The following is a 7,687-nucleotide window of genomic DNA, read 5'->3' as shown; positions in this document are numbered from 1 at the left end:
GAGGAGGAGGAGGAGGAGGAAGAGGGTGGAAGAGTGGGAACCATCAAGTCCAGTAGTTAGCAACTCTGCGCTTCACTACAGACGTGGTTGGATGTCGCAACTAACATCAGCAAGTTGACGTGGTTAATTTGTATAGAGTTCAGTGTTTTTACAGGAAAAGACAAATAAAAATTCAGTAGACTGAAAGAAAAGTAAGACTGACACTCTACATTCGCTTGTTGCAGGATTCTTTTAGTCCTCTGTCTTCCTCGTAGTCCTTTATTTCATTTAAGAGCAGAGTAGTTTACTATAAACCTTCACTAATGCCTGTGCCTACAATCTGAAGCACACGCTGAGAGTACAAGCCACATAAAGCCGTGCATGCTTGGTAACACATGTATGCAACAGCAGATAAGAGAAAGAAGAGCTTAGAGATGGTTGAGCAGAATCCACGGGATTCTGATGTTGTTGGACAGGAAGTAAAAATAAAAGGTAAAAAAGGCTGAGGAAGTGAGAGAGGGTCAGGTGATGCTGTGTGTGTGCGTGTGTGTGTGTGTGTGTTTGCATTTTCTCTGTTCTTGGTTCAGCGTCACGTCCCACTGTGCAGTTACCGTGTGTGTGTGTGTGTGTGTGTGTGTGTGTGTGTGTGTGATGATCTTGTGGGATTCTCACACAATCTACCATGAAGCTTGTCTGAATTGACAAACCAGTAAAGGTTTCACCGCTCCGCTTGGTGCGGCAACTGATAGAAAATCATTAAGGATCCTGGCAAATAGCCAGTTACCGGTTACCACAGCAACCAGACCGACTCCATCCATCTTTTGCAGTGACAAGGTTTTGAGAAAACTGACCTTTTTCTTTTTTTGCTTGTTTTTAAACCCTCACTTCCAGTAATGGCCTCTGTGATTGGCGTCATGCATAAATGAATGAGAATGGCTCAAGACGGTCCAACTAGTCCGAATCTCAGCAGTCTCTGTTCCTGTCGATACTACGGTGCCGGTAACGTCTCTGCTGCCTTGTAAGAACAACATGATAGGGTTTTGGGTGTAAACGTGTTTATTCGCTCTTTTGGGAATTACAGAGAAAAACAGAAATCGAAATGAAAACAAATATCAAAACTAAGGGAAAGGCTCTCGTATTCTGTGCCGACTTTAAAGAGATTTGAGGCAAACATGGAGGAGTCAGTTTTAGAAAACATTGCTTTAAATCTTACTACTTTATGCACAAAGGACAAAAAATGTCTGCGACGCAAATTGCAACTAGATGTGGAGAGAAAATCTTGAATCAAACTCTAAATGTATTCTCAGAAGCAAAGAGAAAATGTTTGTAACCAGCTAAAAGCTCACTTGATGGATCCTAAAAAATATGGTGTATAAATGCACAAAAGTGGACCTATAACTTCGTCCTAAAACTGTAATTATGTTTAGCGAGACATAGAAACTGCATCCCATAACAAATTGCCTTTTTTTAAAAAAAAAAAAGAGAACAATGTACTAGTCATATGAAAATATATCGCTAAACCCATGACCAACTTAACAAACAGATAAATCAGGGAATGCTATAAAAAAATGAAATGGCTTTGAGCTTGGATTTTAAAAAAAAATAAGTTGCTGACGAAGCCTGCTGCTGTTCCTCAGGCAGGGAAATACAGAATGTTATCTCAAAAGCTTTTTCCCAGAGTCTTCAACTGAAAGCCTGAAAACGATAAAAAAAAAAAAAGTCCCTGTTTGAGGATCTCAGACTGTAGGCTTGGTTATATGAGGATTGGAGATCTGACGAATGCTGAGGAGTTAAACTGTGTAACGTTTGTAAGTAATTAAAGGAGGAAGGAAACTCTTAAGTGCAGAAGAAGCCCAGAAAACCTGGGAGAAACTGGGACAATACGGTCAAACTAATGTGTTTATTCTAGTTGCCAGCCTGCCGGTTTAAAAACTGAGTTACAATCAAATGAAACAAGGACAATGGTGTCATATATTTGGGGTTGCAGATAAATATATTTCAAAGAATGTTCTTCAGTAGCGACTTGCGAAAATGAGCTTATTTATTTTTATATTTACATTTTTTGTAGGTTGATTTCTCCCATATAACTAGGGAAATCAGTGAATGCTGTGTAATGATGGTGCATGATGACTGGATGAGTATATTTACTTGTCAGGAGTGTTCAAGGATAACAGGACTGGTAAAAGAAGGGAGACCTATCTTATGTAAAATTTAAGAGTGTAGTTTTTAAGCGTGAGGGTGCAATTATTTTAAACGAATGGTATTGTGCAACATTGGACTTTTTGAGCTTTACATCATGTTATCATGTTATTCCCTCAGGAAAAAACATACCTGGAGCATTTGCTGTGTCGATGTGCTGAATGTCAGAGAGAGCAGGAGCTTCTTAGACCCAGAGGCGCCAAAGCGTCAAATTACAAAGTCAAACATCTTTTAAGTCATGTTTGATATATACAGCATTTTCATATCAACTTTAGGTTTTTCCAATGTGCCTGGAAAATAAATAATACCTATTTAACAGTTTTCATGATTTGTTTAAAACATTGTACCTCTACATCCTTTTGAATAGTTAAAAACTAATAAACATGTTTTTTTGGAGAGCTCGCTCCAAAAGCGATTAAAAAAAAAATGTAAATCTATAACTCTGCAACATCAGGAAAAAGTCTGAAATGGGTTTTTATCTCGGCTTGAGCTGAATTTGCTGCAGCGTGTTGTGGACTTGACTTTTCTTTCTTCTTCTTTTTTTTTTTTTGTTCTTCCTCCATTGAGGATTTAGCCGGATTCGGCGTTAGTATCAACTCTGACATTTATCCTTGAAAAGGAATTTTAGGTTGTGTTTTGACATCTTTTATTTGTTGTTGTCCTAAGATGATGCCTCTCCTTCCCGTTCCATGTTTTACCATCTTTCTTTGATAGCTGTGGTTCTGGTTCCTCTGATCCGGTCCTGTGATCTTTATCTCCCATTTCTGTCGGCTGCGCTCATTACATGCTGCTCTTCTGAAACTGCATTTGGATGTGGTGTGCAGAGTGTATCAGAAACAGAACAAAACTCTCTAAGGCTTGATATTAGGCTGCAAAAGTTGAGAGCTTTTCGGAAAGTAATTTTGTTCTTCCTATCTGTCATAATTACTCTGCTTCAGAAAACATTTTGGTCTGTTTTCATTTTTTTTTTAATCCGCTAATTCACACGTGTCAAGCTCAAATTTTATTTGTGTAGTTCCAAATTACACAGTGCGAAGATGATAAATATTTAATTTTAGAGAAAGTGATAATATTTGAACAGTTTAATAGATAGATTTATCAATACATTCTGTCACATTCCTGATCTTGATGTGGCCCAACATGAAACGAGGTCGGCACCCCTGCTCTAAATAAAACCTTTTCCTGTTCTAAAAGATTTAAGGTAATAATAAATTATATTTAATTATTCAGACCATGGTTTCCCTTGACATTTTGCTCAGTTATTCTTGTTTTAAAAATCTGTTGTTCATCCAAAATCCAAATTAACTAACACACCTCAGCTCACTTCTAATTTGTTTTCTGGCTACAACTCTTATTTAATACATAATCCTATATTGAAAGTTGCAAGCTTTGTGTTTTTTTAATTTCCTGTGAAGCAATAACACTCTTCACTGTGGCTGAACTTAAGGAAGCCATCTAAAACATTTAGAGTTTGTTTTTTAAAAGAATTGAGGTGACTTGTACATGTTTCCCTTTTGCTCCAGTTAGGATTATTTGGTTTTCGACGGCTTTGCCAACAGGGTATCACTTAGCACTTAATGCTGAAGTAATTGTCAGATATGTACATTTTTATCATGACATTACCTTGTTGTAACCAGGTGTAAGTGACTAATTCTGCCAACTACTGAATGTTAATCCCATCCTGGGAGCAGCCAAGAGGAAAAGCCCCCAGTGACTGACAGCAAGCAGAGCTATCACACGGTTCCTGCTCTCGTATAATTTCACTGCTTAGGCTACAAGATGCACAAAGACACACATTGTCCTTCACACATGCATACATGGGTGGACAGGTATGCATTGCACAGTGGGGGGTCGGGAAGGAGAGTGTGAGAACAGGAGATGAAGACCTCCACCGTATTTCCGCTGCGTAGGTTGGAAAAGTGCAGCCATCGACGTGTGCGTATCTTTTGAATGCTCGATTGCACCTTTGATATCTGTAATAATACGACATGAGCGAAAGAAATGTGTGAACCTTGTTCATTCATCTTGCAGATGAAAATCATCTGAAAAGAATTAAGCTCATGATGTTATATCAGATTTTTATTTTTTTTAAGCATCACAGATGAATGACATTCCCACTCTGATCAAGGACTCCTTCACCCTGTCAAATGGGCTTCGGGATCTCCAAGAATTTTGTTGGATTTGAAAAACCCATTTCAGTGAGAACACTAGTATCATCCTACTGGGCCTTTAGTTCACAATCTGAGAAATTTTACTATATTTGGGAGTTTTCTGCACCTCCACCTTCCGTTTCAGCCTCACTGTGGCAGAGAAGACAGTATTTTCAACAGCTCATCTGTAGCATGAGTGGATGCAGTCAAAAAGGGTTTCTTTATAGCTGCACAATTGCCGAACTGCTATAACCTGGCAATGTGCTCATATTTCTGTGATGGCACTCACAAAAAAAAAAAAAAAAAAAATCAAATCATGCACAAATATCCAAAATCTTTGTTTGATCACACTGAGACTCCAAAGGAGAGGCTTTATACACCTGCCCCTCAAGAACCGCTGCCCTGCTACTTTTAGATGGCTCTCTGCTTCAGTACTCAAGAATTAAATAATTAGCTCCTCTGCAGAACTTCACTGAATGCTGACCAGGCAATTTGCTCAGAACCCCACTCTACAGTGGCGGTCAACGCATACCGATTCTCTGCTTGCAAACAACATGACTATTTTCTTCTTCCTCACTCTTTTTGTTTTATTGTCCTAAAGGCGTAGACCATTTGCTTAAGCTGCCTGATGAGATCCTTTTGTTGTTCAGGAGGCCGCGTTCAAAGCAGTAAGACTGAAGCACCGACAGTCTTGTGTGAGTGTCGTGAGGTTGACCAGTACGGTCATTTCTCCTTTAAATTCTCTTTTGATCAAGCCACATAGGTGCACGTGGGCCACGACTCGCAGATACACCAACACTGCTGCTACCAGGCTTCAGAATCTAGAACCCAAATACAACATTTCTGACCTCCTTATAGTTCCTCAGATGATCGTAATGTTTGGTAGATACCTGCTGTAACACATGCTTCTGCCTCCTATTTGACTTTATCCCACCAGACCAGGGCATAACAGCACAGTTATGGAAGACAAAGCTGTTCTTTTTGCTTCACACAGCTCAGATACTCTCCTGTCTCTTCTTCTTTTTTTTTTTTTTTTTACTTTGATTATTCCTGCTGATTCCTATATTTATACTATATGAAATTGTCTTTGATATTAAGAAAAGGAAACCGCAATAACCCAAAAAGAACCTCAGAAGTCCCAGCCCAGAAGCATTATTTTAGGATCAAAACAGACAGCGAATAAAACTCACTTATAAAAGCAGTGAAATAATGAAGAGACAGCAGTCAGAGGTTCACCAGCTGGGGCAACTGCTGACTGTCTCTGAGCGTTTACCGTGCCGGACAGCAGCAAAATAATTGTTCCCAGTGGACACTGGGATTTACAGACATGCGAGCATCGCTGTAGGCTTGACCGCAGCTGTAAACACATGAGAGTGACAACGAGGAGTTCATCCAAACAGCCGGAGAACGCTGCCAGAAATACTCAATTTAGATTTTTTTAATGTTCTCTAAATGAAAAAAAAAATCCTATATAATTATATTAAAATGTTAATCCAATAACCTTTTAAAAACTTCATTTTTTGCGTAACTAGACTTGCTCAATGTTTGAAGACAATGTTTATTTTAGGGTATATTTCTGTAAGTTGTTTGCTGCTTAAAAAAATATTTAATATATTTCAATGACATTGATGTGTAAATGGCTTAACATTGTTTTGAATGAACCTGACATTTATTTTTACAGTAATGGAGAACTATCAGAATAAACATGCCAAAAAGCATTTTTGGAATGAAAAGATATTGAAATAACTTTTAAAACTGCTAAATTTGGGTGAGAATCAATCTAATCTGGGTCTGTATTCAGCCAAACATATGTAGGAATGTAATAAAAGTAGATCAACATTGAAATCACTTTGGTTGCTTATAGGGGAAACAACACTATTAGGTTCCTGTGTTTCTGGAAGTAGTTTAAAACTCAGCTTACAATGAAACAGACTTTTCTGGATTGAACATCTCTGCTGCTATCTAACCTTATTTGAGCCTCAGATGATAACATTGGCAGCCCATTTGCCATGTCTTGTGAGTATCAAGGTGAATAAAGTAGTGAGAGATTGTCTGAAAAATGGAACAAGATGGAATGGAAAAGTGAAATAAGGAGTCTGGGTATAGACCGAAGTGGGAGGGAGAGCGTAAGTGCCAGCAGTGTGAGTGCCGAGCAGAAGAAGAGACACACAGATGGACCGCGATGCAGGAAGAAATTGGAACGGCAAAGGCTGCGAGATTCGAGGAGAGAAGGTAGAACTAAAGAGTGCAAGTGGAGAGGAGAAAGAAGCAGTGCATGATGGATAGAAATGGGCAGAGTGTGGTGATGTTTAATGGAGGGTGAAGGAGGGTGAAAGGCAGAGGGAGACCACAGAGAAACAAGTGCCTTGGGCTACGGCTACCCTTTGTTCACCTACATTTTGATGATACGCAAATTCACACCTCCAGTTGAGCAGGCTGTAAAAATTCAAGTCTATACCTCGGCTCAAAATGTAGACAGAGAAGTAGCACGAGGAATTTCTCAGAAAATATTTGATGTAATGAAGCATCTCATCTGAGAAGCTGAAGCACCATCGGCCTTGAATGTGACACCTTGAGTCAAACAGATGGAAGTAGTGAGTAGAAGATACAGAAACAGACGTCTCAACACAATTATTTCAGTAAAAACACCTGAAGCTTCGGGCGGACAGGTTCCAGGTGGATGGAGCGCAAAATCTGCAAGCATGTTGGGGCTAATGGGGAAACCTGCAGCAGCAATCAGTCTGATGAAGTCATTTGGACACAAACAACATGCTGAATTATTGATGTACTTCAATGCAGTTTAGAGGACAACTCACCTCACAGCGTGAAAGTATCACAGGTGAAAAGGTACATTTGGTTGCAGTGCAGCAGACGTCATTGCTTTTTTATTCGGCCAGTTTGTTTTCAGCTCCTCTGAAATGTTTTGGAAGGATCTGTAAAACACTGTTCTCTTTGTCACCTCCAAAGTGGCACAAATCAGAGGCGCTGATGTCACATTTATGAATGCGCATGCACAGCATCTTTCCAGAGACGTTTCTTTACGCAACCCAGACAAATAATGCGATTGGTGTACTCACATCATTTTGACCACCCAGTAGCACCCAGAACAAAAGCATCTGCTTCCTGCTTTAACATTTTGTACTCGTGCCTAAAGACAGGCTGTACGTTCCTGTGTGGTTTGTGGTGACAGATTTTGGTTTTCTTGGAGATTTCTCTGTTAGAAAATAACCTGAACCATTGGAAGACGTTACAAGCACAACCAAATGCCATAAAATGCCTAGGTGTGTGTATTTATTTTAGTATTTTGGGTTAGGGGTTAAGTTTAGGTCTTTTTTTATACATTGTCCTTTATGGCTTAT

Source organism: Poecilia mexicana, unplaced genomic scaffold (assembly GCF_051168715.1).
Source record: "Poecilia mexicana isolate PSO_F unplaced genomic scaffold, ASM5116871v1 scaffold_3, whole genome shotgun sequence".
Taxonomy (NCBI): Eukaryota; Metazoa; Chordata; class Actinopteri; order Cyprinodontiformes; family Poeciliidae; genus Poecilia; species Poecilia mexicana.
The sequence above is the reverse complement of the archived record's forward strand: the minus strand, read 5'-3'. Positions refer to the sequence as shown.